Genomic DNA, 23,368 nt, shown 5'->3' on the forward strand with positions numbered 1-23,368 from the left:
TCAACTATATCTCCTGTAGATTTAGTCGACTAAATATCATAACATTTTTGTCAACAAACCTACAGAAGATTTAGTTGACTGAGTATGATAAGATTTTAGTCGGCTAAATCTATTTTAGATTTGGTCAACGAAACAGAAGGTTTTAGTCAAATATTCAGTCATCTGACTCTCCTGTAGATTTAGTTAACAAAATATAAGATTTTCACCTATGAAATCTACCATAGATTTTGTCGTCTGAAAATGATATGATTTTCATTAACTATATCTCCTGTAGATTTAGTCATCTAAATATGATGGCATTTTTGTCAACTAAATCTACTCTACACTTAATTGACAAAACATCACAATTTTACTCAAATACAGTGCATCTGGACACCGCTTCACTTTTTCCACATTTTGTTATGTTACAGCCTTATTCCAAAATGGAGTACATTTTTTCCTTAAAATTCTACTCACAACACCCCATAATGACAACAGGAAAAAAGTTTTTTTTTTTGCAAATTTTTTAATAAAAAAACTATGAAATCACATGTAGTGGCTTAGTGGTTAGCACTGTTGCCTCACAGCAAGAAGGCCATGGTTTCAATTCCAACCTGTGGCCTTTCTGTGTGGAGTTTGCATGTTTTCCCCGTGTTTGTGTGGGTTTCCTCCGGGTGCGCCGGTTTCCTCCCACATCCAAAGACATGCGGGTTAGGTGGGTTGGAATCTTTGAATTGTCCAGGTGTGCGAGTGGGTGTGGATGTGTTTGTCTATTTGTGGCCCTGCGACAGACAGGCGTCCTGTCCTGGGTGTACCCTGCCTCGCGCTCTATGACTGCTGGGATAGGCTCCAGCTCCCCGTGATCCTTGATTGGACTAAGCGGTTGAAGATGAGTGTGTGTGTGTGGAATCACATGTACATAAGTATTCACACCCTTTGCTCAGTACTTTGTTGATGTACCTTTGGCAGCAATTACAGCCTCAAGTCTTCTTGAATATGATGCCACAAGCTTGGTACACCTATCTTTGGGCAGTTTTGTCGATTCCTCTTTCCAGCACCTCTCAAGCTCCATCAGGTTGGATGTGTTGGGAAAGTGTAGGAACACGGACCCACAACAGGGGGCGCAAATGAACGGACAATGGAGTAAGTCAAAATAACAACGCTTTACTGTTGTGAATGTGCACAACGAATACAACCAATCACAGCAATGGACAACAGTCAATTCACAAAAGTGTCGTGTGGGCAGGCTCGAAGATAGGAGACGCCTCTCCAAGGTAAGACCGGAACCACACGGCTTCCTCCGCCACAGGACCCCGGGAATACTGGAGCCGCCAAGTCCCGAACTCCCAGGTGGCCACTGCCTCCGCGTGTCGGACCTGGTACTGCTGGCGAGGAGCAAAGAACAGTTAGATGGGGGCGCGTATGCACCCAGGACTCCGAACAGCAGGAAAGGTACCTCCACCTCTCGTTGGAACAGTAATCCAAAAAAGTAGCTCAATCCAAAAGATGCACTCTATTTGCTTTGATACGTTACCTTTCTGGTAGAAACGATATCTCGGCAAATGAGGTGGAGATGCCGTCCTGCTGATATACCTCCGTAGTGATTGGGATCAGCTGTCTCCGGTGATGGGTGACAGCTGTCATCCTGGCTGCTCCTGTAAGGCGGCAGCGCCCTCCGGTGCCTGGAGCCCACACTCCAGGCAGGGCGCCCTCTAGTGGTGGTGGGCCAGCAGTACCTCCTCTTCAGCGGCCCACACAACAGGATGGGGAGCATTGGTGCTCAGCCATTTTCAGATCTCTCCAGAGATGTTCAATGGGATTCAGGTCTCCACTCTGGCTGGACCACTCAAGGACATTCACAGAGTTGTCCTGAAGCCACTCCTTTGATATCTTGGCTGTGTGTTTAGGGTCATTGTCCTACTGAAAGATGAACCATCACCCCAATCTGAGGTCAAGAGCGCTCTGGAGCAGGGTTTCATCCTGGATGTCTCTGTGCATTGCTACATTCATCTTTCCCTCAATCCTGACTAGTCTCCCAGGTCCTACCACTGATAAACATCTCCACAGCATGATGCTGCCACCACCATGCTTCACTGTAGGGATGGTGCCTGGTTTCCTCCAAACATGATGCCTGACATTCACACCAAAGAGTTCAATCTTTGTCTCATCAGACCAGAGAATTTTGTTTCTCATGGTCTGAGAGTCCTTCAGGTGCCTTTTGTCAAACTCCAGGTGGGCTGCCATGTGACTTTTACTAAGGAGTGGCTTCCGTCCACCATACAGGCCTGATTGGTGGATTGTTGAAGAGATGGTTGTCCTTCTGGAAGGTTCTCCTCTCTCCACAGAGGAATGTTGGAGCTCTGACAGAGTGACCATCGAGTTCTTGGTCACCTCCCTAACTAAGGCCCTTCTTCCCTGATTGCTCAGTTTAAACTCAATGTAAGATTTTCAATTAAATCTCCTTAGATTTTATTGAATAAATATGAGATTTTTGTCAACTAAATCTACAACTGACTAAATTATGGCTAAAACTAAATTACATTTGAGTTAAGACTATGACTAAAACTAAATCAAAATGTTCTGTCAAAATTAACACTGGTTCACGATATGACAAAATGGGTCCAGTCATCAGCAGATGTGGGGAAAAAGGTCTGACAGGTCTCGTTCCTGCCTTGAACTCCTCTCAGTCTTTTCAAGGCACTTTTTTTGACCTCACACACATCAGATGAAGATGAAGATATAATTATCTGAGCTTTCACCCAGACTCACTCACTCTGACTCCTTCTTCCTTCTCAAACATGAACCATAATTAGTGCTTTATCAGTGTCACACCAGATGTTTTTGTCAGCCGGCTTTGGTTTCGTGGGGTGATGGATTTTTGCAGAGGATTCACTCGTTGCACTGCAGCAGTGCTTCTGTTCTCGTTAGGATGGTCTTCGCCTTACAGTAAAGGCAGCGTGAGCCTGACATTATGTGATGTGGCTTGCAGCAGTTGAAGCTGCACATTATCTTGGTGCACCTTCAGTTTCAGAACTCACAGCAGCCTGGAGCTGCACCTGCTCTGCACAACCTCAAAATGAGGAAGTGAGATAAATGAGCAGTAGCCTGATTACAGAATCAGCATGTAGGCCAAACGTGCACCACCAGTTTGAAATAAAACAGGTTTTGTGAGCGCACAGCAGCCAGTGCTTTTTGGACAGTCATGTGGTTTTGTAGTTTGTCTTTGTCCATCATCACAGGTGGAGTGGAAATGAAACAATCTAAAAGTGCTTTTAATGAGAGGTTCAGCTTTAATTCAAGGGGTTTAACAAAAAACCCCTCTTAACTATGTTTTAATACCAGTCATGAATTTTACAGCCAGTTTTCTTTAGATAAATCAGAGGATGGGTAGAGGAACATTTCCAAGTCACTAAAATACACAAACACAATGGTTGTAGCTGTTTTTTCAGTTTCTCCCATTTTTGCTTGGAGTCACCATAGCATGTCTGTATTTATCTATGTTGATTGGCACAGGAATTTATGCCTGATGCCCTTCCTGATTCAACTCCAGATGTAGCTGGTCGGTGGGCAGAGGTGATCATGAAACAGGGACCTTTTCATTTGAAGTTAACCATGCTAACTGCTTGGACAACTGCTCTGTCCGCAGGCAATATGGTAGTGTGTGTTAATGTGACTGGAGTACACAGTTCTACCATTAAAAACTGCAAAATGGAGTTAAAGATTAAATCCATTTTGATAATGTGCAGAATGTTAGCAGAGGACCCATCATACCAGAATATATGCGTATGTAGAGTTCAGGTCCTGCAGTTGGAAAAAAGCAGGGGCAGATACCACCCCTAGGCGTCAGACACAGACCAACTGGTGGTGCTGGGGTGGAGGAGGTAGTGTCAGCGAACTGCAAGCAGCAGAGGGTTGAGTTGGATCTGATATTCTATGTATGACTGTACATGCGTCCTACTGATATATATATATATATATATATATATATATATATATTTCGGGGGGGGGGCATATATATATATATATATATATATATACAAGGTCTGTGAGAAAAGTATCTGACCTTTTTATTTTATGCAAAAAATATATGGATTTGATTCATATTGTTATGTGTCGGACGCAGCTCGGAGAACCGACCAGCGTTTGAAGGACCCAGTATGAAATAAGCAGAGCACGGTACAAAGGCTAACTGAATTTAATACATAACAGTGATCATAATATAACAAAAAGGTGCGGTCTGGCGTGGTGCGCTCCCAGCAGCGCTAATGGTCCGGAGCCAGAAGCTGTTTCGGACCCAAGGACCCCGCCGACACCCCCCAGGTGGCCGCAACAACCGAGTCTGTGAAAGAAGGAACCATTATGTGAGTCCACACTCTACACACAGAACACTTAAAGGTGTACAAACAGCAAACACTTCCTGGCTTGATTACTGATCAGCTTCCAACCTGCAGGCATGGAACATCTCGTTCACAAATCACCACAGCAGTGGAAGCTGATACATGACTAACATACAGCTCAATACAATAAGGTGTGAGGGACACCACATTTACTGACTGTATAACTGTTAGTCACAAAATCCAACGTACCTCAGGAAGTGTGCTGACGAGCGTGAGACCTCACCCTCTCCTCTTTCACAGACCGTGCATCAAACCTGGACGTTTCTCAGCGTCCGCTGCTGATGAGATGGCTCCCAAGACGACGATCTCACCCGTCTGGTCACAAGGTCGAGTCTCTGGCAAATGCACACTGTGCACTTCAGTCTTAAATGCCAACATACTCCAATCCCTCCAGATGCACCTCAGCTGTGAGTCCTGACGAGTCGCAGGTGATCAGGGTGAAGTCCTAACAGCCTCAGCAACACAGCCACTCAGTCCCAAATGCATGCCACCTGGGAGGAAACAAAAGGCAAACAAACCAGCAGCCAGGCCCCCCCAGCCATACAACAGTACCCCACCCTCACGGGAAGCCTCCCGGCGACCACACACACCTGGCCCAGGAGAAACACCCCCCTCCAGGGACCATGGCTGGAAACCACGTCCGCGCTCGTCCTCCAACAGACTGCCCGAACTGGCTGCATATTTGCCCTTGGTTCTAACAGTCTTAGCACAGGTGTGGCCAGGAGTTCCTACACCTGTGCGGTCAGCCTTTAACCAAACGTGTGATTAGTCAAAAACAAAACAACCAAAACATCCCCCCCCCCCTCCCCAGGGGACCGTCCCATCAAACCCCAGGGAAGGGGAGAAAGGAAAAACAACCCAAACCCAAGCCTACAAACAAAAATACTTAAACACCCCCCGCTCGTCAACCCCAGGAGACGCCTCCCCTCACGACCAATGGACCCAGCCCCGGCCGTCCACGGCTAGATGGACCCAACGCCCGGTCCCCCCCAGAGGACACCACAGTCAAACCCTGAGGGCGGAAACTGGGGGAGGGAAAACAAAACAAAAACCCCAAACCCCCCCCCCCCTCCCCTCCCGGGTGCAGAGGCCACCTGGGAAACGCCCAGCACAACCTAACTGCACCCCTCCAGCAATGCCGACACTACGGCACCCCCGGCTGGAGTCAGAGGAGAAGAGAGGGCATAACAAAAAACAAAGAGAAAAAAAAAACAACCCAAATACCACCCCATCACCCCCCCAGGGGACCGTTCCACCTAATCCTGGGGATGTGAAACAAAAAGAAACAAAAAAAAAAAAAACAGACCAACACACAGTTATTTGGGTCCCCGTCTTTCCTTTTTTTTTTTTTTTTTTTTTTTTTTTTTTTTGTGTAGCAAAGGCTGCAGGATCACACCCCCAGACAAACAGTGGACAACAAAAAACAAAAACCCACACAAAAACCCACTCAAAAAAAAACACCCACACAAAATGAACCAACACAAAACAAATCAGTGAGTTATACCGTCAAGCTCAACCACATGGAACACACCTGTTCCTACTCAAGAGCTTGACGGTACCGTGATTCAGTCACCACAAGGGGGAACCAGAGTGCTAAAAAATGAAAAACCCCCTTTGGTGACAAAAAACAAACGAGCTGCATCCTCGTGCGCAGCTGTGTGCAACAACCAAAATGTGCTCAACTAAATAACGCCGGAGCTGAAACAACAGACGCAGTAGTTACCTTTTATCCGGGGAAACGGGGCTACGACTGTAGCACAGGAAGCCCAGCGACCCGTGCTAACAGAGCTCCGCCGTGCGCGTGAACCCATTACAACCGCACTCTTGCAGCTCCCGTTTAAACCTCTTATCCGGTCGGAGTGTGACGCGAAGCTGTCGCCAGTCACACTCCACCACGACCCACGGATAAGGCACAAACACAGGACACGGCTGCAAGAGAGCACAAATTAGTATCTAGTAATGGGTTCTCAAACACGCACCTTCCGGGCGGAGAGCCCCGCAACTGATCCGGATAACCACTGAACGTCTGCTGCCGCCTTCCCGGCGCGTAACCGTCTCTGCTACCGCTGGGTCCGTGATGTTTGGCCAGAGACTACTGTTATGTGTCGGACGCAGCTCGGAGAACCGACCAGCGTTTGAAGGACCCAGTATGAAATAAGCAGAGCACGGTACAAAGGCTAACTGAATTTAATACATAACAGTGATCATAATATAACAAAAAGGTGCGGTCTGGCGTGGTGCGCTCCCAGCAGCGCTAATGGTCCGGAGCCAGAAGCTGTTTCGGACCCAAGGACCCCGCCGACACCCCCCAGGTGGCCGCAACAACCGAGTCTGTGAAAGAAGGAACCATTATGTGAGTCCACACTCTACACACAGAACACTTAAAGGTGTACAAACAGCAAACACTTCCTGGCTTGATTACTGATCAGCTTCCAACCTGCAGGCATGGAACATCTCGTTCACAAATCACCACAGCAGTGGAAGCTGATACATGACTAACATACAGCTCAATACAATAAGGTGTGAGGGACACCACATTTACTGACTGTATAACTGTTAGTCACAAAATCCAACGTACCTCAGGAAGTGTGCTGACGAGCGTGAGACCTCACCCTCTCCTCTTTCACAGACCGTGCATCAAACCTGGACGTTTCTCAGCGTCCGCTGCTGATGAGATGGCTCCCAAGACGACGATCTCACCCGTCTGGTCACAAGGTCGAGTCTCTGGCAAATGCACACTGTGCACTTCAGTCTTAAATGCCAACATACTCCAATCCCTCCAGATGCACCTCAGCTGTGAGTCCTGACGAGTCGCAGGTGATCAGGGTGAAGTCCTAACAGCCTCAGCAACACAGCCACTCAGTCCCAAATGCATGCCACCTGGGAGGAAACAAAAGGCAAACAAACCAGCAGCCAGGCCCCCCCAGCCATACAACACATATGTTTTTACGTCAGCCAAGCTTGAACCTTTGTGCGCATGCGTGAGTTTTTTCACGCCTGTCATTCGCCTGTGGGCAGGCTTTGAGTGAGCACTGGTCCACCCCTCTCGTCGTTTTTTCATTGCGAGGAATTGGCGGAATGATTTGGGCTTTGTTCCATCAGAAGTTTTTCAGAAACTGTTAGAGACAGGCAGCTGGAAACCATTCAGAAAATTCACATGGCTTTTGGTGAAAAGTTTATGGGCTTCACAGAGATTAACGAGTGTTACTACCACTTTAAGGATGGCCCACAATGGCGCACGGCGCGCCACGCTCCGAGCTGCAATCGACAGGGAGAAACCACCATTTCATTTCTAAATGGATGGCTGTGTCGATCCGGGACCGTCATGTGCAATTTCTCTGGTTATCACAAGAGCTGGACATCAGCCATTTTCTGACAGATTTCACTTTTAACAAGAGATTTTGTCATGGAAAGCTGTGCGCAGGCTTCGCGCGTCACGACGGAGCCGCTGATGGAGCGAGACAAAGAACACCTCTGTTTTTGAGTGTCAGAGGACACGTTGGGACATGCCCAGCTCTTCACAATTTCTCTTATACTCACTCGACTGATAAGCCACTGAAAGCCGAGATAGGCATCTACACCCTGGCTGCGCCTAGGAATTCTGTCCATAAAAATAATAAACAGAACCAGTGACAAAGAGCAGCCCCGGTGGAGGCCATCGTGCACTGGAAACAGGTTTGACTTACTACCGGCAATGCGAACCAAGCTCCTGCTGCGGTCATACAGGGACCGGATAGCCCTTAGCAAAGGACCCCAGACCCCGTACTCCCGGAGTACTCCCCACAGGGTGCCCCGAGGGACACGGTCGAACGCCTTCTCCAGATCCACAAAACACATGTGGACTGGTTGGGTGAACTCCCATGAACCCTCGAGCACCCGATGGAGTGTGTAGAGCTGGTCCAGTGTGCCGCGACCAGGACGAAAACCACACTGCTCCTCCTGAATCCGAGGTTCGACCATCGGTCAAATTCTCCTCTCCAGTACTCAGGACGGATTTCATCCACCCCAGGAGCCTTGCCACCGAGGAGCTTTCTAACCACCTCGGTGACTTTGGCCTGGGTAATGGATGAGTCTGCCTCTGAGTCCCCAGTCTTTGCTTCCTCTTCGGAAGACGTGACGATGGGATTGAGGAAATTCTCGAAGTACTCCTTCCACCGCCCGACAACATCCCCAGTCATGGTCAACAGCTCCCCACCTGTACTGTAAACAGTGCTGGTGGAGAGCTGCTTCTGCCTCCTGAGGCGTCGGACGGTTTGCCAGAATCTCTTCGAGGCCGACCGATAGTCCTCCTCCATGGCCTCCCCGAACTCCTCCCAGACCCGAGTTTTTTCCTCTGCAACTACACGGGCTGCGGCACACTTGGCCTGCCGGTACCTGTCAGCTGCCTCTGGGGCCCCACCTACCAACAAAGATAAGTAGGACTCCTTCTTCAGCTTGACGGCATCCCTTACTTCCAGCGTCCACCACCCGGTTCGGGGATTGCCGCCGCAACAGGCACCAGCGACCTTGTGACCACAGCTACGAGCGGCCGTATCGACAATGGAGGTGGAGAACATGGTCCACTCGGACTCCATCTCTCCAACCTCCCCCGGGGTCTGGGAGAAGCTCTCCCGGAGGTGGGAGTTGAAGACCTCGCTGACAGAGGGTTCAGCCAGTCATTCCCAGCAGACCCTCATGATACGTTTGGGCCTGCCAGGTCTGACTGGCTTCCTCCCCTCCCAGCGGATCCAATTCACCACCAGGTGGTGATCGGTCGACAGCTCTGCCCCTCTCTTCACTCGAGTGTCTGAGACACGTGGCCGAAGGTCAGATGACTACAAAGTCGATCATCGACCTCCGGCTCAGGGTGTCCTGGTGCCACATGCCCTTATGGACACCCTTGTGCTCAAACATGGTGTTCGTGATGGACAAACTGTGACTAGCACAGAAGTCCAACAACTGAACATCACTCGGGTTCAGATCGGGGAGGCCGTGCTTCCCGATCACCCCCCTCCAGGTCTCACTGTCGCTGCCCACGTGGGCGTTGAAATCCCCCAGGAGAACAATGGAGTCCCCAGTCAGAGCGCTATCTAGTACCCCTCCCAGGGACTCCAGGAAGGTCGGGTACTCTGCACTGCTGCTCGGCCTGTAGGCCGAGACAACGGTGAGAGACCTGTCCCTGACCCGAAGGTGTAGGGACGTGACCCTCTCGTTCACTGGAGTGAACTCCAACACATGGCGACTGAGCTGGGGAGCAATAAGCAATGTGACCCCAGCTCTCCGCCTCTCCCCGTGGGCAACGCCAGAAAAATGAAGCGTCCAGCCCCTCTCCAGGAGTTGGGTACCAAAGCCCAAGCTGTGCGTGGAGGTGAGTCCGACTATCTCTAGTCGGTATCTCTCAACCTCCCGCACAAGCTCAGGCTCCTTCCCCCCCAGCGAGGTGACATTCCACGTCCCAACAGCCAGGGGCTGTGAGCATGGACCGGGCCGCCGGGCCACCCACCCTCAACCGCCACCCAATCCTCTGTACACCCGACCCCCATGGCCCCATCTGCAGGTGGTGAACCCACAGGAGGGCGGGCCCACGTTGCTCTTTTGGGCTGAGCCCGGCCGGACCCCATGGGCTAAGGCCCGACGACCAGGCACTCGCGCGCGAGCCCCAACCCCAGGCCTGGCTCCAGGGTGGGGCCCATAATACATAATACCACACTCATTTTGCACTCATCATAAGGTTAGGATACTGTCCCCTCCAAAAGTATGGAACACTTGGAATTTCACACATTTTAATTTGTTTATGCCATTTTAAATACAAGAAAAACAAAAACAAAAAAAAGAATAAAAATTTCTAAAATGACCTTCCTCAAACTCAAACTGAAAGCAAATCTCTAAAACATGATAAAACCTGTAAATAATAATCAGTTTTATTGCCAGTTTTGTTTAGACAAGTCAGGGGATGGAAACTTAAACATTTCCGAGTCACTGAATATGTCTTGTACTTTATTTACATCAATTATGAAGAAATACAAAAGTTTCTTTCACCAAAACATCAAATCTAGGCTTTCATCTCAGATGTACTTTCTGTCAAATTATAGCTGATCTTTCAGGTCTTCTTTTTAAGAAAATCCTCCTCTACACCACTTCATCAGGAAGCTGGATTTTATATTTTTAATTCATTTATATCAAGTTGTAGACATTTGCTTTCAGTTTGAGCTAAGGAAGATAATTTTGTAAAAAAAAAAAAAAAAAAAGTATTTTAAATGTAATAAACAAATTAAAATGTGTGAAATATCAAGTGTTCCAATACTTTTGAGGGTAATTGAGAAACACTGAGGAGCAGCATCTTACATCTCATATATGGTGCAGCAGATAAGAGAATATTTAGAGTGGAATCCTGCAAATGGAGATACAAGCATCAAATTCAGCACAAATAATCCATAGACATTAACTCTTTAAAAAAAAACTGATTGGCCACTTGAATTTTCAATAGGCAGCCAGGTAGGGGTCAACTGAAGAATTACACAGGGGTCAAAATTAAAGGATGCTCCAATCACATAGAAGATTACACCACATTAATTGCCTGATCATAAAGATTCCAAAAAGGTATAGTTTGGACTATCTGTGACTGAATTGAAGAGGATTTGCAAATCATTGTATTCTGTTTTTATTTACATTTCACACAACATCCCAACTTCATTGGAAGGTTGTATTACAACTGGTGGCATGTGGAAGTGCTGCATTCTGGTGAAGGTATTTCACAACACTTTAGAATTTAGATGGTCTGGTGGTGGTATTTGGTGTTATTATGCGGTATGGTCTTTTTTTTTTTTTTTCTTCATTTTTTTAGCTCCCAATTTTCTATAGAAATACAAACTTCCTATGGGCACTGCACTAGTTGTTTCAAACAACAAATACAACTCCAAGTTATGGTTGGAACCAGAAGCATGGGAATTGGACCCCAGGATGCAGACAGCCAGACACAAAAGGTTGTGAAAAAACCAGTATGCTTTATTTTCCCCAGGTGACAGTGGTAACGTAACAAAAAAATCCAATGAGGCACCAATACAAAAACACTACAAAAAACCATGTGACAATCAAACAGGTGTAACCCTTACAACCGAGTGTGACAGCAGACCAGGAAAAACCGGTAATAACATAACTCATCATACATGAACCATCATGAGACATCAAGTATAACCGGAAAAACAGTAAATAAAAATTCCAAGATTTTTCCTGATTTGGCCCTTTGACCTATGACCTTGAAAATAGAATCAGTTCTTGCCTATCAGGATATGAAACTTCAGTAAAAATTCCATAACAATATGGCGGAGGTAAAAATGAGGTTTTCCCTCATTCATTTTAGGGGCATGTCCTGAGATGATGTCACAAAATTCAGGTTCCTCACGGTTTGAGGTTTCTGAGCGTTTATCAGAGGCGCGTCAAATCATGCTAATTTCTGGATGTTGATGGCTTAATTTCTCTGGGCATATAGCACCAAAAATAAAAAGAAATACACTAGTGTTTTCATAATTCTTTATTTATTTGTAGTAGTCGGCTCATTTGACATTTTATTTACTAATGATATGCACTTTTTTTCCTTCCCACTGTAGCCAAGTGCTTGCTCACAGGGGGTCGTTTTGACCGTTGGGGTTTTACATCATTATTGTATGGCCTTGCCTTACAATATAAAGCGCCTTGGGGCAACTGTTTGTTGTGATTTGGCGCTATATAAAAAAAAAATTGATTGATTGATTGATTGACTTTAATGTGCTTATGGGGAAGAAGCTGTGGTTGACTCTGGAAGTCTGTGTTTTTGCCGTGCCGTATCTCTTGCCTGATGGTAGGAGGTTGAACATGTGATGTGCAGGGTGTGAGGAGGAGTGAGTCCTCGGTGATAAGTACGGCTCTGTGGAGGTAGTGAGATCTTGCAGTGTCATCCAGAGGTGGCAGCGGGCAGCCAATGATTTTCTGTGCCGCCTTGATGACCTGCTGCAGGGGCTTCCTGCCCTGCTGCAGAACACCTGGTGCACCACAGTGAGATGTCAGGGGTCACCATACTCTCCACAGCAGCTCCATTAAAGGTTGTCAGCAGTTTTTGATGATTACCCTCTTTACTGTTGCCAGCCCAGGAGAGGTCATCAGAGATAAGAGTGTGCACTCTGCATTTATATAGATGGGAGCAGGTTCAGCTCCCTGTTTCCTCCAGAGGTCCAGTGCTTGTTCTTTAGTCGTTGTGGTGTTCAGTGTAGTGCACTCATGCTAAATATAAGTGGGTTTGGAAGCCCAATCTGTCTGGACCTGGAGATCGAGACCGCGGAGGAGGAGTGTGCCTCTTTATCAGTAGAAGGTAACTGTAACACTGCGGTGGTTAGAAAATGAATATGCACTTTGGACAATGAAATGCTCACAATGTCTCTCCGTCCGTTCGATTTATCTCGCAGGTTCAACAGCTGTTTTACACGCTTGCATCAGGGTGCACTCCAAAATTACTGGTATCCAACTTATGGACCTCTGCTCTCTCTGGAAAACACGGGTGGTCCAGAAAGCAAACTGGAAAAATATTATCACAACCTAATCATGTACTTGGCAGTGAATTTGTATTCATTCCATCAGGTTGGCGGTGTTATGTGTTGCTTTGGAAAACAAACAGTTTCTCTCCTGCACCGTCACTGATTGTGATTATTATATCTGCCAAGGATGTAATAAAATCACCTGCGCTTATTTGTCTGTCTGTCTGTCTGTCTGTTAGAAGGATTATGTCAAAAATACTTCATGGATTCTCAGCAAATTTTCAGATAGATATTATGGCATGGAAGACCCCACTGAATTTTGGAGGTGATCTGGATTCGGATCTGGATTCTGGATCAAGATTTCATTTTATAAAGTCTTTGAAGAATTAAAAACTACTTCACAGATTTTGACAAAAAAAAAAAAAATAAAATTACCAGCTCTGTTGTACCAAAAGAACACTTGTTTTGTATCTGGGAATACGGACACTAAAAGTGAAGCATCAAACCAATGGAGAATGAGACAGGAAGTAAAACATACAGTGAAATATTTCAATGATGTATATTTAGAGCAACTTGAGTGAATGAGAAACATGAAAATGTAAAAGGTAGATAAAAGCCAGTTTTGCACATTATGGCCCCTTTAATAATGATCGAAACAACAGTTTAATCTACACAATTTAAATTTAATTTTCAAGTCTGCTCCTTCAAAGCTAAAATCTGGATGAAGATTTTTAGTTTTACGTTAAAGAAATCCACTTTAAGGCTTAAAGGAGCATACAGTGCAAAACACAACAGAATCAGAGTTTTTGCGAAGTCTTCGTGAATGGTCCTGCAAATGCCTCATGAGTGTTCCATCACCGAGCATCACAAATGGCATGCGAGTGTGCATGCCCCCCAGTGCAGTGCGCATCCGGACGGCTGTCATGTCCATGCTGGAACAGCTGACAGCTGTGTACTCGCAACTCACAGCTGGGGAACACATACCGTGCCATGACCACCAGCACTTCCCAACACCCCACAATGATGCACACGTGTTGACGTGCTGTCCTCACATGGTCATAAATAAAAACACAGAACACCTCTGCAACGCGGTCAGCAGCGAGCATGTCAGTGCGCATATCATCAGCCAGCCTGCCCCATGTGAAAATATTCATCTGATCATGTAAATGCTCAGCTGGAGTGCCAAATGTCACGTCCACCACGTGAGTTATGGTCCACATGACGCAGTGTCCTTTGGCGTGCTGCGTGCTGGACAGCTGGACATGCGGAGTCACTGATGTGTCCATGATAAGAGCATTCAATCATGTCAGTTCATTACTTCCTTGTTTACGTCCATAACCATGATTCATGTACAGAGGAACAGAAGGATTATGATTGTATTGTCAGCTCTATAACATGAATGAAATATTTTACCAAATTGTTTTGTACAAATTGTTTTATCAGAGTGCCGAAACAGTGTCAGTAAACATTGCTTTGTGTGTATGTGTGTGTTTACAGTAAGAAAAGAATCATTACCAGTAACACGATTGTCTTACATTTAAACAGAACTTTCATTGTTCTTCTGTGCTCTCTCATTATTTTGTCCTTACACATTTTTATTGATGCATGCACATATGTCCAGCATGTAATTGCTGCTGTGTGAGTGCAATGTACGTCCTCGCACTGTGTTAATGCATGCGCACACGAGCGTGCACGAAACCATCGCCGTGGGATCGTTCACGTCTGTCTGACTGTGTGTCCCTCCTGACAGTGTGTGGAATTCTTCACGGTTCACCAATTTGTTTTTTTTTGTTGTTGTTGTTTTTTCGCTCTTTTACCCAACTTTGTGTTATGTGTGAATGGACCCTAAGAAAAGTACTTGACAGGTGTTTGTCTCATACAGTAGTGTTCAGAATAATAGTAGTGCTATGTGACTAAAAAGATTCATCCAGGTTTTGAGTATATTTCTTATTGTTACATGGGAAACAAGGTACCAGTAGATTCAGTAGATTCTCACAAATCCAACAAGACCAAGCATTCATGATATGCACACTCTTAAGGCTATGAAATTGGACTATTAGTAAAAAAAAAAATCAGAAAAGGGGGTGTTCACAATGACAGTAGTGTGGCATTCAGTCAGTGAGTTCATCAATTTTGTGGACCAAACAGGTGTGAATCAGGTGTCCCCTATTTAAGGATGAAGCCAGCACCTGTTGAACATGCTTTTCTCTTTGAAAGCCTGAGGAAAATGGGACGTTCAAGACATTGTTCAGAAGAACAGCGTAGTTTGATTAAAAAGTTGATTGGAGACGGGAAAACGTATACGCAGGTGCAAAAAAAATTATAGGCTGTTCATCTACAATGATCTCCAATGCTTTAAAATGGCCAAAAAAAAAAACAGACGTGTGGAAGAAAACGGGAAACAACCATCAAAATGGATAGAAGAATAACCAGAATGGCAAAGGCTCACCCATTGATCAGCTCCAGGATGATCAAAGACAATCTGGAGTTACCTGTAAGTGCTGTAACAGTTAGAAGATGCCTGATGTGAAGATGTGAAGATGTGAAGAAATTACGAAAAACTCTGGTTATACAACTATATACTAATTTAGTGATTCACAGGATTGCTAAAAAAGCAGTTTGAACATAATAGTTTTGAGTTTATAGTGTCAACAGCAGATGCTACTATTATTGTGAACACCCCCTTTTCTACTTTTTTTTTACTAATAGCCCAATTTCATAGCCTTAAGAGTGTGCATATCATGAATGCTTGGTCTTGTTGGATTTGTGAGAATCTACTGAATCTACTGGTACCTTGTTTCCCATGTAACAATAAGAAATATACTCAAAACCTGGATTAATCTTTTTAGTCACATAGCACTACTATTATTCTGAACACTACTGTATGTGCAGCACAACAGGAAAAATGCAGCTCTGTCACCTTTTAGAACATCTGTTGTACTCAGATGATTATTGTTTTCTAAGTTAACAGATATTCTGCTTTTTTTTTGTTAACTTTATTTTGTAAGGACAAATATTTAAAGTCCGGCTGAGCCTTTGAATAAAATCTAATGCTTAATAAATAGGCTGCTGCGTAATGAGGATGTTGATGGTACTGCTCAGTCCATATCATGGTGCACTGTCACACTGCCCACCACTAATTCTGATACAATATCAAATAGTTAAATTTTCTAATCTAAATTTGGTCATATTTGGAACATCAGAAAGACAGTGAGAGTCACTGAGAGGAAACATTTCCTCTGTGCTCAGTGAAATGAGGAAACAGTTAAAGGTTGAGCTGGTGGTGTGGTGGGTTCAAAGATGTGATGTCCGACCACTCAGTGTGTTCACTTGTTTACTTGTTTACTGATTACGTGCAGGGTGTCTTTCCTCTCAGTGACCTTGCTAATGTCACACACGTTGAGTGAATGGAGTTTCCATTCTTACGTGGCTGTGTCTGAGTACTACATGACCTACTCAAAGAAAATAAACAGTATTTGTGTTCTGAGCTCTCTCACCACTTTCAGGAAAGAAGATACAGAGGTCAGGATGGAGATCAGTGATCTGCTGTGACTTCTCAGACCAAATAAATAAAATGAAATAAGTGTTGTTTCAGTATCCTACCTACACACTTTGTTTTGATCCTGTTAATCTGGTTTTCTGGTATGACATACCAGCCCAGTCTCACATTTTTTTATTTCTGCTCCCGTCACGAAATGAGTTAACTTTTTGTGACAGTTTTTTTAAACTCACTATTATTCCTACCCCCAACCCTAATCATAACCACCCGATCTCCCCGCTTCACTTTTAATTTTGTGCAACCATCACGGAATGTATTAGAATGAATTCGTACTGCCGTGATGAAAATGAGGCACTTTCATGACAATATCACGAACCAATAGATTAATGTATATTTTGTGCTGCTGAATCACGACATGCCGTGAGACCGGGTTGGACATAGATTGTGTCCAACCAGCAACATGGGAAGAACACTGAAGTTTTGCAGAACCTTTTTGATGTCAGCCCTGAAGGAGGACCTGCGGTTGCCAGCAAACCACTACCACCGTTAAAAGCACTTCCGGCTGCATGGTGTCAGCCGCCGCTGTCTTCCAGTGGGTCAGATTTTCTGTCAAGTAGACACGGTGATCTGTTTGCGGAGGTGAAGGTGCTGACTGACTGACTTTTCAACCAAGTCTTTAAAAAGCTGTCTTGGAACAACTGACATTTGTAGCTGGTTGTCGTACGGCCTGTATTTTCCCCGAAACCTTTCAGGGTTCTGTTGTGACTGCTGTTCACACTGCTCTTGGTAAAATGACGTATTTGAAGTAAAAGTATCTGTCAGATATTGATTTGTTTTTTTTTCAACCCTTTGCTGATGTAGTGTAGTTTCCATGGTCTTGAGTGTTGTGAGTCCTGTCTGTCTTCTTGTGGCCTGAGCATACGTATGACTGTGTCCGTGGGTATTTCCTCTAGGGGTTAGGGTGGGTGGGTTGTCACTTTTCAAAGTCAAAGTCAGCTTTGTTGTCAATTCTTCACATGTACCATGTACATACAAAGCAATTACATTTCCCACCATCCCACAGTGAAAACATTTCTGACAGTAAGGTCGTCAATAAGACAAACATATCTAACATTCAAGTAAACAATCAATAAGTAAGAAGGTGCATAGCAGATGGACACACAAAAAATTGCAATGAAGAACTAAGAGCACACTGTTCACTGTGATAAGTGGCAGCAAAAATTGAAATAGTGCAGAGACAGACAAGGCAAATAATGGCAGCTTCTGTTTGACCTATTTGTGCAAGTGGCATAGTAGTGCAAATACAGTCAGGTAATAGCAGCAGACATGTTATCCTGTTTCTAACAAAGTGTCAAAATGGCATAATAGTGCGAGACAGTCATTTTGTGCGTCAGAGGGTTTAAAAGTGGTGGATAAAGCTGTTGGTGAGTCTAGTGGTGCAGGAGCGCAGGGTACAGTACCTCTTCCCAGAGGGCAGGAGGTTGAACAAATTGTGCTCGCTGTGGCTTGTATCACTGACAGTTGTGATCGCCCTTGCGGGTGAGGCGGATGGTGTATATGAAAATTCTGTAAGATATGTCTTCTATAATACATCAATCAATTTCAATCAATTTTTTTTTATATATAGCGCCAAATCACAACAAACAGTTGCCCCAAGGTGCTTTATATTGTAAGGCAAGGCCATACAATAATTATGTAAAACCCCAACGGTCAAAACGACCCGCTGTGAGCAAGCACTTGGCTACAGTGGGAAGGAAAAACTCCCTTTTAACAGGAAGAAACCTCCAGCAGAACCAGGCTCAGGGAGGGGCAGTCTTCTGCTGGGACTGGTTGGGGCTGAGGGAGAGAACCAGGAAAAAGACATGCTGTGGAGGGGAGCAAAGATCGATCACTAATGATTAAATGCAGAGTGGTGCATACAGAGCAAAAAGAGAAAGAAACAGTGCATCATGGGGTCCCTAAGATAAGATGGGACCTGATTATTCAAAACCTTATAAGTAAGAAGAAGAATTTTAAATTCTATTCTAGAATTAACAGGAAGCCAATGAAGAGAGGCCAATATGGGTGAGATATGCTCTCTCCCTCCAGTCCCCGTCAGTACTCTAGCTGCAGCATTTTGAATTAACTGAAGGCTTTTTAGGGAACTTTTAGGACAACCTGATAATAATGAATTACAATAGTCCAGCCTAGAGGAAATAAATGCATGAATTAGTTTTTCAGCATCACTCTGAGACAAGACCTTTCTAATTTTAGAGATATTGCGTAAATGCAAAAAAGCAGTCCTACATATTTGTTTAATATGCGCTTTGAATGACATATCCTGATCAAAAATGACTCCAAGATTTCTCACAGTATTACTAGAGGTCAGGGTAATGCCATCCAGAGTAAGGATCTGGTTAGACACCATGTTTCTAAGATTTGTGGGGCCAAATACAATAACTTCAGTTTTATCTGAGTTTAAAAGCAGGAAATTAGAGGTCATCCATGTCTTTATGTCTGTAAGACAATCCTGCAGTTTAGCTAATTGGTGTGTGTCCTCTGGCTTCATGGATAGATAAAGCTGGGTATCATCTGCGTAACAATGAAAATTTAAGCAATGCTGTCTAATAATACTGCCTAAGGGAGGCATGTATAAAGTGAATAAAATTGGTCCTAGCACAAAACCTTGTGGAACTCCATAATTAACTTTAGTCTGTGAAGAAGATTCCCCATTTACATGAACAAATTGTAATCTATTAGACAAAAACTCCGCGCGTCGGGACGCAGCCGACGCTGTGCGGCGGCACGGGAAAAACACCTCTGTGTTGATAACCATTTGTAAAATCCAGGTGGCTTTTGATGGCTTTCAGTGGAGTGAGTATATGAGAAATTGTTTAACAGCAGGACATGTTCCAACTTGTCCTTAAGGCTTCCAACGGAGGTGTTTTTCCTGTGGCAGAGCGTCGCGGCGGCTGCGTCCCGACGCGCGGACCCGTCCGCACGTCTTTCATTAAAAAAATCTCCTTTAACAGTGGAATATCCGGATAAAATGCTGAAACCAACTTCTTCTGAAACTTCTCTGTTCTCTCACGACGTCCTGGATCAGTAGAGCCTGAAATGTGGAGGTTTTCAGCTTGAACAGGCTGATGACGGCGGCTGAGAGCGTTGCTCGACGTCTCGCACCGTGGGAAGTCCTTAAAGCGACAGAATCACCTCAAAATCTCTCATTAGCCGTTAAAATTTTCACTGAAAACCAGCTTAATTTTTCGAACCGTGTCCACTTCGATGTGTCTCACAGGTTTAGAAAAAATTTAGATCAAACAACGCGCCAGTCTCTCAGCAACTTCTCAGACAAAGGAATTCCGACGAGGGGCTGGACGACTCCTCCCACAAGGAGTGTTCACAGGCGAATGACGTCACCGACAGGCGTGGAAAAACTCACGCATGCGCACGAGGGTTCAAGCATGTCTGACGTAAAAACATATGAATGAAATCCATATAGTTTTTGAAAAAAATAAAAAGGACCTATACTTTATTGACAGACCTCGTATACTAAGGCACAGTGAGGAAAATAAGTATTTGAACACCCTGCGATTTTGCAAGTTCTCCCACTTAGAAATCATGGAGGGGTCTGAAATTTTCATCTTAGGTGCATGTCCACTGTGAGAAACATAATCTAAAAATAAATAAATAAATAAATAAATTTAAAAAAATCTGGAAATCACAATGTGTGATTTTTTTAATAATTTATTTGTATGTTACTGCTGCAAATAAGTATTTGATCCCCTACCAACCAGCAAGAATTCTGCCTCACACAGACCTGTTAATTTTTCTTTAAGAAGCCCTCTTATTCTGCACTCTTTACCTGTATTAACTGCACCTGTTTGAACTTGTTACCTGTATAAAAGACACCTGTTCACACACTCAATCAATCACACTCCAACCTGTCCACCATAGCCAAGACCAAAGAGCTGTCTAAGGACACCAGGGACAAAACTGTAGACCTGCACAAGGCTGGGATGGACTACAGGACAACAGGCAAGCAGCTTGGTAGAAGACAACAACTGTTATGATTCTTCCACTTTCTGATAAATAAACACAAGATGACTGTCAATCTCCCTCGGTCTGGGATTCAATGCAAGATCTCACTTTGTGGGGTAAGGATGATTCTGAGAAAGCTCAGAACTACACAGGAGGACCTGGTCAGTGACCTGAAGAGAGCTGGGACCACAGTCACAAAGATTACATTAGTAACACATGATGCTGTCATGGTTTAAAATCCTGCAGGGCAGCAAGATCCCCCTGCTCAAGCCAGCACATGTCCAGGCCCGTTTGAAGTTCACCATTGACCATCTGGATGATCCAGAGGAGGCATGGGAGAAGATCATGTGGTCAGATGAGACCAGAATAGAGCTTTTTGGAATAAACTCCACTTACCATGTTTAGAGGATGAGAACAATCCCAAGAAAACCATCCCAACCGTGAAGCATGGGGGTGGAAACATCATACTCTGGGGGTGCTCTTCAGCAAAGGGGACAGGATGACTGCACCGTATTGAAGGGAGGATGGATGGGGTCATGTATTGCGAGATTTTGGCAAACAACCTCCTTCCCTCAATAAGAGCATTGAAGATGGGTCATGGCTGGGTCTTCCAGCATGACAATGACCCCAAACACACAGCCAAGGCAACTAAGGAGGGTCTCCGTAAGAAGCATTTCAAGGTCCTGGAGTGGCCTGGCCAGTCTCCAGACCTGAACTCAATAGGAAATCTTTGGAGGGAGCTGAAACTCCAAACCTGAAAGATTTGGAGAAGATCTGTATGGAGGAGTGGACCAAAATCCCTGCTGCAGTGTGTGAAAACCTGGTGAAAAACTACAGGAAACATTTGACCTCTGTAATCGCAAACAAAGGCTACTGTACCAAATATTAACATTGATTTTCACAGGTGTTCAAATACTTATTTGCAGCAGTAACATACAAATAAATTATTAAAAAAAAATCACACATTGTGATTTCCGGATTTTTTTTTTTTTAGATTATGTCTCTCACAGTGGACATGCACCTAAGATGAAAATTTCAGACCCCTCCATGATTTCTAAGTGGAAGAACTTGCAAAATCGCAGGGTGTTCAAATACTTATTTTCCTCACTGTATATCTTAAAAAAAAAGGAAAGTAGAATAGAGTAGAGCCACTTAGGTGCCTGGTCTTGAGAACCAGGGATGGTCTTTCAGGGAGTGAAGTGGAGCACCAATGATCCTTCCAGCTGCGTTGACTATGTGCTGCAGGGCTTTCCTGTTGTAGTCAGTGCAGCTCCGCCCCATACAGTGACACAGCTGGTGAGGATGCTCTCAATGGTGCCTTGGTAGAATGTGCTCATGATGGGTGGTGGAGCACTTGCTCGCTTGAGTTTGTACAGTTAGTAGAGGCACTGCTGGGCTTTCTTTGCCAGTGATGCAGTGATGGTGGTCCAGGAGAGGTCTTCACTGATGTGCACCCCTAGGAATTTGGTTTGGTTGTTGGGTGTGACCTCTGCAGAATCAAATCAAATCAAATCAAATCAATTTTATTTATATAGCGCCAAATCACAACAAACAGGTGCTGAAAGGCGCTTTATATTATAAGGCAAAGCCATACAATAATTACGGAAAAACCCAACGGTCAAAACGACCCCCTGTGAGCAAGCACTTGGCGACAGTGGGAAGGAAAAACTCCCTTTTAACAGGAAGAAACCTCCAGCAGAACCAGGCTCAGGGAGGGGCAGTCTTCTGCTGGGACTGGTTGGGGCTGAGGGAGAGAATCAGGAAAAAGACATGCTGTGGAGGGGAGCAGAGATCAATCACTAATGATTAAATGCAGAGTGGTGCATACAGAGCAAAAAGAGAAAGAAACACTTAGTGCATCATGGGAACCCCCCAGCAGTCTAAGTCTATAGCAGCATAACTAAGGGATGGTTCAGGGTCATCTGATCCAGCCCTAACTATAAGCTTTAGCAAAAAGGAAAGTTTTAAGCCTAATCTTAAAAGTAGAGAGGGTGTCTGTCTCCCTGATCTGAATTGGGAGCTGGTTCCACAGGAGAGGAGCCTGAAAGCTGAAGGCTCTGCCTCCCATTCTACTCTTACAAACCCTAGGAACTACAAGTAAGCCTGCAGTCTGAGAGCGAAGCGCTCTATTGGGGTGATATGGTACTACGAGGTCCCTAAGATAAGATGGGACCTGATTATTCAAAACCTTATAAGTAAGAAGAAGAATTTTAAATTCTATTCTAGAATTAACAGGAAGCCAATGAAGAGAGGCCAATATAGGTGAGATATGCTCTCTCCTTCTAGTCCCCGTTAGTACTCTAGCTGCAGCATTTTGAATTAACTGAAGGCTTTTCAGGGAACTTTTAGGACAACCTGATAATAATGAATTACAATAGTCCAGCCTAGAGGAAATAAATGCATGAATTATTTTTTCAGCATCACTCTGAGACAAGACCTTTCTAATTTTAGAGATATTGCGCAAATGCAAAAAAGCAGTCCTACATATTTGTTTAATATGCGCATTGAAGGACATATCCTGATCAAAAATGACTCCAAGATTTCTCACAGTATTACTAGAGGTCAGGGTAATGCCATCCAGAGTCTCCACTGTCTCTCTGAAGTAAACAACAATCTCCTTGGTCTTGCTGACGTTCAGCAGGAGGTTGTTGTGTCTGCACCACTTGGTCAGAAGGTTGACCTCCTTCTTATATTGAGTCTCATCAGCCTTGGTGATGAAACCCACCAGGAGTGTGTCATCTCTCTCTGTCTCTCTCTCTGTCTGTCTGTCTCTCTCTCTCTCTCTTGCTCTGTCTCTCTCTCTCTCTCTCTCTCTTTCTCTGTCTCTCTCTCTCTCTTGCTCTCTCTCTTTATTGCTCTCTCTCTCTCTCTCTCTGTCTGTCTGTCTCTCTGTCTCTGTCTCTCTCTCTCTCTCTCTCTGTCTGTCTGTCTCTGTCTCTCTCTCTTGCTCTCTCTCTCTCTGTCTGTCTCTCTCTCTCTCTCTCTCT

At 44.8% G+C, this 23,368-nt stretch overlaps 1 protein-coding gene across 1 annotated transcript in view; it reads left to right on the forward strand.

Annotated features, from left to right (window-relative positions):
* The window catches only part of LOC117508815 (mitogen-activated protein kinase kinase kinase kinase 5-like), a 183,957-nt gene that overhangs the window by 31,179 nt on the left and 129,410 nt on the right, over positions 1-23,368 (forward strand). The window lies entirely within an intron of this gene.

The sequence above is a fragment of the Thalassophryne amazonica genome, chromosome 4 (genome assembly GCF_902500255.1).
Source record: "Thalassophryne amazonica chromosome 4, fThaAma1.1, whole genome shotgun sequence".
Taxonomy (NCBI): Eukaryota; Metazoa; Chordata; class Actinopteri; order Batrachoidiformes; family Batrachoididae; genus Thalassophryne; species Thalassophryne amazonica.